This window comes from Schistocerca gregaria, chromosome 3 (assembly GCF_023897955.1).
Source record: "Schistocerca gregaria isolate iqSchGreg1 chromosome 3, iqSchGreg1.2, whole genome shotgun sequence".
Classification (NCBI taxonomy): domain Eukaryota; kingdom Metazoa; phylum Arthropoda; class Insecta; order Orthoptera; family Acrididae; genus Schistocerca; species Schistocerca gregaria.
The window spans coordinates 137,247,516-137,256,126 of NC_064922.1; positions in this window are offsets into that span (position 1 = coordinate 137,247,516).

Below are 8,611 nucleotides of genomic sequence, written 5' to 3' on the forward strand. Positions count from 1 at the left end.
GGCTTTGTCATTGGCACTGACAATTTTTGGTATTGGCTTCTGGAACATTGCTCAGTATTTACTGCCCAGTATCAGGCTATGCAGTGCATCCGGTGACACAGGCTTTACAATTATGTCATTTGCTCCTACTCTCTCAGTGCTCTTCAGAGGCTCTGTGTGCTGTACACCATCCATCCCTTAGTGCAACAGGTCCAGGAAAGCTTCCACTTGCACACTCTTGATAGAGCCACTGCGATATTTATGTCAGTCCCTGGTCATGTTGGTCTGACAGGAAACGAGGCTGCTGTCACTGCTGCTAAGGATGCAGTCCTCCTACCACAACCCACTAGTTCTTCCATTCCCTCTGATGATCTATGTGTTGCTGTTTGTCAACAGGTGGTGTCACTTTGGCATCACCACTGGTTTTGCCTTCATGGGAACAAGCTCTGGGGAATTAAACCTCTTCCAGAAGCTTGGTCGACCTGTTCTTGGCCCTCTTGCCACGAGAGATTGCATATTGAGCACTGGCTTTTTAGCCATCATCATTTGTTAAGTGGTGATCTCCTCCCCACTTTGTGCTCAATGTCCCCAACATTTGACATTTTACCATGTCCTGGTGGAATACCCTTTTTTTTTTTTAACCATGTATGCTGTAATTTATGTTTGCCGTCTGAGTTATTGGCCTTTTAGTGAACGATGTGTGGGCTGTCACCTCCTTTTTCCTTTTTATCCATTGTAGCAATATGGCAAAGGACATTTATTCTTTAGTTCAGGACCTCCATTGTCTCTGTGGTGTATTTTAAGGAGCTTTCTCCAAGTCCCTGTTTTTAGTTGTCTTTCCTTCCATTGATTAGTCTTAATGTGTAGTTGTTTGTAACTTCTTTTTCTTCTATGTGTTTGAGGGTTTAATCTTTAATGTTTTTGTGCCCTAAAAAAATAAAAACAAAAATAAATAAATAAAATCATAGTGCTTTGCATGAGCTCCACTGGACCCATGAATGCCCACATGAATATTCCCCAGAGCATAACAGAGTTGCTGCCAGCTTGTCCCCATCATGCAGTACATATGTCAACGAGTCATTCCACTGGAAAACAGTCGATTTGCGCCCTCCTATCCATGACGAAGAAGGTATTGGAATTCATCAGACTATGCAAGGCTCTGCCACTATGCTAAAGTCCAGTGCCAATGGTCACATGCCCATTCCAGCCATAGTTGCCGATGTAGTGGCGTTAATATTGGCACATGCGTGGGTCATCAGTTGTGGAGACCCATTTAGGAACATTTGGTGCACTGTGTGTTCACACACACTTGTATGCTGCCCAGCATGTTAGTTAAACCATAATTCACCGCCTGTCCTGTTTTGGCAGCCAGCCCAGTCTATTGTCGTCCGGCATCTGTAACGAGGTGTGAGTGCTCAACCTCGTGACATCTAGACATGGTTTCACCTTGGTTTTGCCACTTGTTGAAGACAGTAACCCCAGCACTCCTCAAACCCATATCAAGCCGTGCAGTTTCTGAAAACCTTATGCCAAACCTCTGGGCCATCACAATCTGCCCTCAGTCAAACTTTAGCTTGCGCGCCTTCCCCATTCTACACACGGACTGCATGCTCACTGATACTACTTACACCATGTATGTGTTTGACTAGCATCTTTTCTCGCCAGGAGATGCAGCTGTCACCTGGAAGGATTTATGCTGATAGTAGCTTGGTGGTCATAATTTTATGGGTGATCAGTGTACATGATAATGGGAAGAGTATGATATGCGCTATGTTATATGGTACTATCAATCTGTGCAATTCTGATTTATACATAAAATAAGGAAAAGGCAAACACACACACACACACACACACACACACTCTCTCTCTCTCTCTCTCTCTCTCTCTCTCTCTCTCTCTCTCACACACACACACACACACACACACACACTCTCTCTCTCTCTCTCTCTCTCTCTCTCTCTCTCTCTCTCTCTCTCTCTCTCACACACACACACACACACACACACACACACACACACACACACACACACATTGATAGCAGTGAGACTTATTAATGAATACTGATTACTGATAGTAGTTTCCTGGGAAGATGATAGACAGGGAGGGGGCAGAAAATGATCCATATGAAAGGAGGGGGTAGCAGGTTAGTGTGAAGCAGGTCTTTTGTTGTGTGACTCAATGGCTACACAACATGAAGAAAGGAGTTCCGAGGGTAGAACATATAAAGGGTAAACAGAAGGAGAGGAAAGGAGACGAAGGTGGTGGCAAAGATGGAGACAGGGAGGGGAGAGATTAAGAGAGAGGGTCAAAAAAAGGGAGGAAGAGGTGGAAAGGACCCACATGGAGGGATACGTAGAGTAGTGGGAGAAGGCATACTCAATATGTATGGGAAAGGAGTGGTGGGAACAGGAAAGAGAAGGGGAAACAGGTTAGTGGAGGTTCAGGTGGGGAGGGGAAAGACTGAGAGTGCAGGATATACTGAAAAGACAATTCCCAGCAGCACAATTCAGAGAAAAATGTGCTGGAGTATCCAAATAGTGAAACAGCTGTTGAAGTCATTAGTGTTGTGGCTTGCAGTATGTTCGACAACTGGATGGTCAAGTTTGCAGTTTGCCACAGTGTGGCAATGGCCATTCATGCAAGTGGACAATTGTCATGCCTACATACAATGCCATACAGTAATTGCAGCATAGATAAATAAAATGGCTGCTTTCATATGTGGACCTGCCTTTTTATTGGGTAGGAGATGACTATGACTGGACTGCAGTAAGAGGTGGTGAGCAGATGGATGGAACAGGTCTTGCACCTGAGTTGACCATATGGGAATGACCCTTGGGGTGCAGGAATGTGAGCAGGACTGGAGTAGAGAAATATTCTGTAGGTGGGGACAGGGTGGCAGAACACTACTCTGGGTGATGTGGGTAGGCTGTCCCTTATCTTAGGCTATGGCACCGTATGATAAGAGGTAGTTAATGGCCTAGTGAAGGATGTGGTTGAACTTTTCAAGGCAAGGACGATACTGGGTGATAAGAGGAGTGCTAGCTGGTGGCTAGTTAATAGGGACACTGGTATCAGGGGAGGAGATGGAACAGGACATCTGTTTATGAGTGAGCTGGACAGTCTCTGGTAAGTTTATCAGTATATTTCAACAACTCCTGCTTTCCACTTTCTAAGCTGCATCTGCAGTGAAAATCTCTTCTATTCACACCACCCCTTCCCCCTACAGATCATGTACTCTCTTCCTTCTCCCACCACTCTTCCTCCCCCTCCATGTGGACACTCTCTCTCTCTCTCTCTCTCTCTCTCTCTCTCTCTCTCTCTCTCTCTCTCTCTCTCCCCCACCTCCCACTCACCCCTTTTCCCACCCCTCTCCCTGCCTGTCTCCCTCCTTACCACCACCTTCACCTCCTTTCCTTCTCTCCCTCGCCCCTCCTCCCTCTCTCTATCCTTAGGTGCTCTATCCTCTTGTTGTGCTCCTGTTGAGTCATCTGGTGAAATACCTACCACACACTACCCTTTGCATAATGCGTTCTTCCCCACCCCTTCCTCACCTCGTCTACTCAGGCAACTGCTTTCGACAATCGACATTCAATAATCAGTCTCTCTGCTACTGCGAACATGAGTGTTTGGGTGTCGTGTTTGTGTGTGTGTGTGTGTGTGTGTGTGGGGGGGGGGGGGGGGGGACATGTACTTGTACAAGAAAAAGAGCAAGAACTTGAAAGCACCAGCCCTCTATAGATAAGTCATTACCTTTCCATTATTTTATATATTTTTCCATCCAGGAGTTTTGTTATTGTTATCCAATACTTATTTATCCAATTTGAGCCTTTGCAACATTATATAAACATTTTCTCAGTTTGTTATTAACCCTTATAAATTGAGGGGAATTGCTAGAGCTTATTTCAAATGTGTTTCTTCACTCGGTATTCTCTGTACTTGACAGGCAGCTTGACCACTCCTATTTTATTTGGACTTGAAATCTTGAGTGAATTGCTTGGTTTCAAAAACAAGGGCAATAATTAACTTGTTGTGGCTAATTTTGACAGAATTGTCCAATGACATCAGAAGTTATGTATTTTCTCCTGCATCCTGAATTAGTTTCAATCTCTGTTTAATACTCAATCTTCCTTCAAAATCTGGGAGATATCTGCGGGGTGTGCTGTTCTTATGGTGACAGCTGTAGAGAGTTACTTCAGGTATGTTGACTCTTAGTACTGGCTTATTTTGTAAGCTGATTTGAGTGCACAATTAATCACACCAGCACCTCTTAATGTAGGGCTGAGTGACTATCTATTTGTGCTATCTGCATATGTAGTCTGGTCATCTATATTTAACACTTAATAAGTATGGGTGGAAACATCTTTACCTCTTCACTTAATTATCCTATGAAATTACTATGGGGATATGCATAATTTTACTTGCAAGTTGTTGAAAGCTTTTTTGTAATTTCTGAGAGTTCACATTATTGCTTGCTGTCTCAAAAAAACATACATGGCGATCAAAGATCAGTGCAAGTAAAATTAGCTTTGTAACTCTGTGTGTGTGTGTGTGTGTGTGTGTGTGTGTGTGTGTGTGTGTGTGTGTGTGAGAGGGAGGGAGGGAGGGAGGGAGAGAGAGAGAGAGAGACAGACACAGATTCTTTTAGGGATTAGACTACACCCGTACTTACAGGAAGGGAAGCTACTTGCATATTATGTGAATGGCAGATTTATACCATGGCAAAATCAATTAACCAGTGGTAAACATGAACCCACACGCTATACAGATGCCATCTAGAATGCTAATGCACTCACACCTGCACAAGTAGGATATAATGCACTATGCATTAAATTTCAATTAAGAAAGAAGTAATCATCCCAAAAATTGGTTTGTAGACTAGTCACTTCCTAAAGTTTTCACTATAGGTGGCATTTCCTTGTCTTCCTTTGGCCTGTGAAGTGCTTTATCAATGCAGCTATTAGGAGGATTATGTTGACTTTTCCATCCAAATTGTACAACTGATCAGTGCTCTCTGATTCTAACCAGACTGGAAGACTTTAATTAGAAACTAGGCTGTGACATTCTGGACTTTAGCCATAGGGCTGTGAACTACAGGGTATCCCCAAAGAAATTCTGGTCTTGTGTAAAGGCTATCAGTGACACTGAAGTTAGTGTCCAGACACTTACAGATGACACTTAATTGATGAGGACGGTAGCAGAACAAAAGCAGAAATGATGTACAACATTTTCAAATGTTCCTTTCCTAAGGTAGATATGAGACTACAGTGCCTGTTTAATACTTCCACCACTCAAAAGATGGATGGTCAGTGGCACTGAGAAACAACTTAAATCCCTAAAATTAAACAAGACTTTAAGGCCTAATGTAATCCCTGTCAGATTGTATACAGAATCTGCAGCTGAGTTAGGCCCCATTTTAATCATAATATACTGTAGGTACCTTTATAAAAAGTGTGTCCAATGACTGGAAGGAAGCACAGGCTACATCTATGTACAAGAATGTAGAAGACTTGACCCACAAAACTACCATCTAGTGTTACTGACAGCCATGTGTTGTGGACTCCTAGAACATATTCTGAGCCAAGCAAAATGAGGCATCTTGAAGAGAATGACCTCCTCTATGCCAAACAGCACAGATTCCAAAAATTTCACTCAGACAACTTGTGCCATTCTTGCATGTCCTCATTAAAGACACAGATCAAGACAGTCAGATATATGCAGTATTTTAAATTTCTGAAAAGCAGCATTTGACTCAGTACCACACCTATGCTTATTATTGAAACTACAAGTAGGGGATATCAAGAGAAATTTGTGACTGGATTGAGGTTTTCCCAGTAAGGAGGATGCTACATGTTGTCTTGGACAGAGAATCATTGAATGACGTAGAAGTAACTTCAGGTGTGGTCCAGGGAAGTGTGTTGAAACCTTTGTTGTTTATGTTGTATAATAATGACTTGGCAACCATATTGGTACTAACCTCACACTTTTTGCAGATGATCCACATATCTACATTTAAGTACTATCTGAAATAAATGCACAACAATCCAGCCAGTTCTTGATAAGATTTCAAAGTGGTAAAAAGATTGGCAACTGGTTTTAAAAGCACAGAATTGTATGTTTTGCTCTTCTCTAAGCGCAGAAGAGTAGTATCCTATTACTGCAATGAGTGGGTCACCACTGGATTCAGTCAGTTCATATAGGTGCCTTGTGTAAAAACATGTAGGGCTATCATATGAAATGGAAAGGTCAAGTCTGCAAAGGAGACTTGTCTGTTCCATTTTATAATATTGCTCACTTGGGACCCATAGCAAATAGGACTAACAGGGGATACTGAATGTATAGAAAGAAGAGTGGCTCAGGTGGTCCCCCTCGACTGATGGGAGAGCATAGTGGAAATGCTGAAAAATCTGAATTAGCTGTTAATTGAACATAAGTGTCAATTATCCTCTGAAAATCAACTTACAAAATTTCAAAACTATCATTAACTAAAGAATCTAGAAACTTTCTTTAGCCACCTACCTATCTCTCCTGTAGTGTCCACAAAGACAAGAAGAGTTTAATTACATGATGCATGGAGGCGTTTAATCAGTCATACATGATTGGGGCGGGAAGAAATCCTTCCATGCACATTGCTGTGGGTTTGCAAAGTATGTATTCAGGTATAGATCTAGAGCGCAGGTTTACTTTTAGTTTCACTGCACAAGATACTTCATTTGTTTAGTGTTTCTTGGTCTTAAACAATCATGAACACATTAAAAATTACAAATAAAGAAATTCTAAACAACCACTTAAATAAACAAAAGGAAAAGTTGAAGATCAATGGCTATATTTTCCAACCACTTATAGTAATCTATTTTGAAGCAGCCTGAATAGTTCTTCCATGGGTACGATAAATGCAGGTAATGGGAATTCCTGAACAATGTGTTGCACTGTCTGTGCCACCTCACTACAGTCGCTGCTCAGAGAGTTTACTATCTGAGGCTGTAGAGGTTAGCAGCTGTTTTCCTAGTATCACATCTTATACAATTCAGTCTGCACTGAAAAACATGAGGAAGGTTAAAGCCTATAAATGTGATAGTTGGTTTTCAGCTTGTGAGATGCCTTGTTGGGATGATAGTAACCATTCTGATTTATAGCCAACTGCTGGATTGGAACTGCTGGTTAACTGGGGGCTCATGGTAGATCTCCAAGCTTTCATGTACAGACTAGTTCCTTTATATTTTTGTCCACAACCAATTGAAACCTTGCTATTTTCTAAAGTGAGGTGGAGTGATGTTGCTTAGCAACAGGAGCCACTGAACAGGCATAAGCGAAGCATATCAGATACAGTGCGCAGCATCTGTCAAAACTGAATGTTCATTAAGTGAGTGTAGAAATAGTTGAGCCATATGTCTGAACAGTACTGAATATACTACAGTTAGAGCTGTTCTTCAAAAAAGTGTTTGTGACAGCTCCCCAGGAAGTACCAAATAACTTCTGCAATAAATTATTGTGGTTTTTCACTTTTACAGCTGTTCCCAAAGATAGTGCCAGCAGGTTAGTGACCTACCTAAGGTGATGTCCAGGTAGTTTGGACTGCAGTTCCATTGTTATTCATTGTCTCTGAATATTACCTGTGGACATTAATTTGTGCATTTGTTGCTCATCTAGAATGTTGAAACTTCTGTTTCATTAGGTTTGGTTTCTGTCCACTGCCGCTATTTCCTCTACCTCTGAGAGACTGGTCCATTTGGTCACTAGACAGACGTCATTGACATGTGTAAATCTGAGAGGCACAGTTTCTGGTAGGTTGTGGATATAAAGCTTTAACAATGTAGGGGAGACAACTGAACCTTGAGATGAGCCATTTTTCAGTTTTTTGGATTTATTCTGCATGTATTCAGAGTAAATGTGGAATATGTAGAACTGCAGTCACCAGTTTCATTATAAGTCTTTATCTCCAGACTGTGCCACATGCTGCAGGCAGATCTAAGAACACATAATCACTTTTTTTTTCTTTCTTCTCGATGCCAGTTCCAGTGTAGGTGCTAAAGGAGATGACCTGGTCCTTGCAATTATGACTGGTGGCAGAAGCCTGCTGCTTTCCAGCTAAGATTAGTGTTTCAGTTGGCGATGCTATTCTGTTTAGTATCAAACTTTTGAGTAATCAGTACGTAGCAGAGAGCAGTGTAATTGGTCTGTCACTTTGTGGAAGGTCTCAATCCTTCCATGGTTTCAACAGTACAATGACATTAACTGTCTTGAAGAATGGTGGTACTCTGGCCTTAATATGCAGCTGAAAATGAAAGTAAGCCATTGCTTGGTAGCACGTCCACAGAATTTGAACAGTTCTGGGAAAATGCCACAAAATTCTGCAGACTTTTGACTCTGTGGTAGTTTAAGTCTTCCTGCACATGGAAACATAAAAGTGGTTAAGCACAGAAATCATGTCACTGAGCCATTCGTTTCATCTTACGTAGTTCACTTTTGATTCTTTTACTAAATTTCTTACTGGCAATTAATGTGGAAGTTGAGGTAGGGTGATTTGTAATGGATTCTATATCAAACATCGCACAATTTCTTGATACTATTGAAAGGAGTCCAGGATATGAATGAAAGACCAGGCTTTCTTGCTAATTACTGAAATTTATAGTCT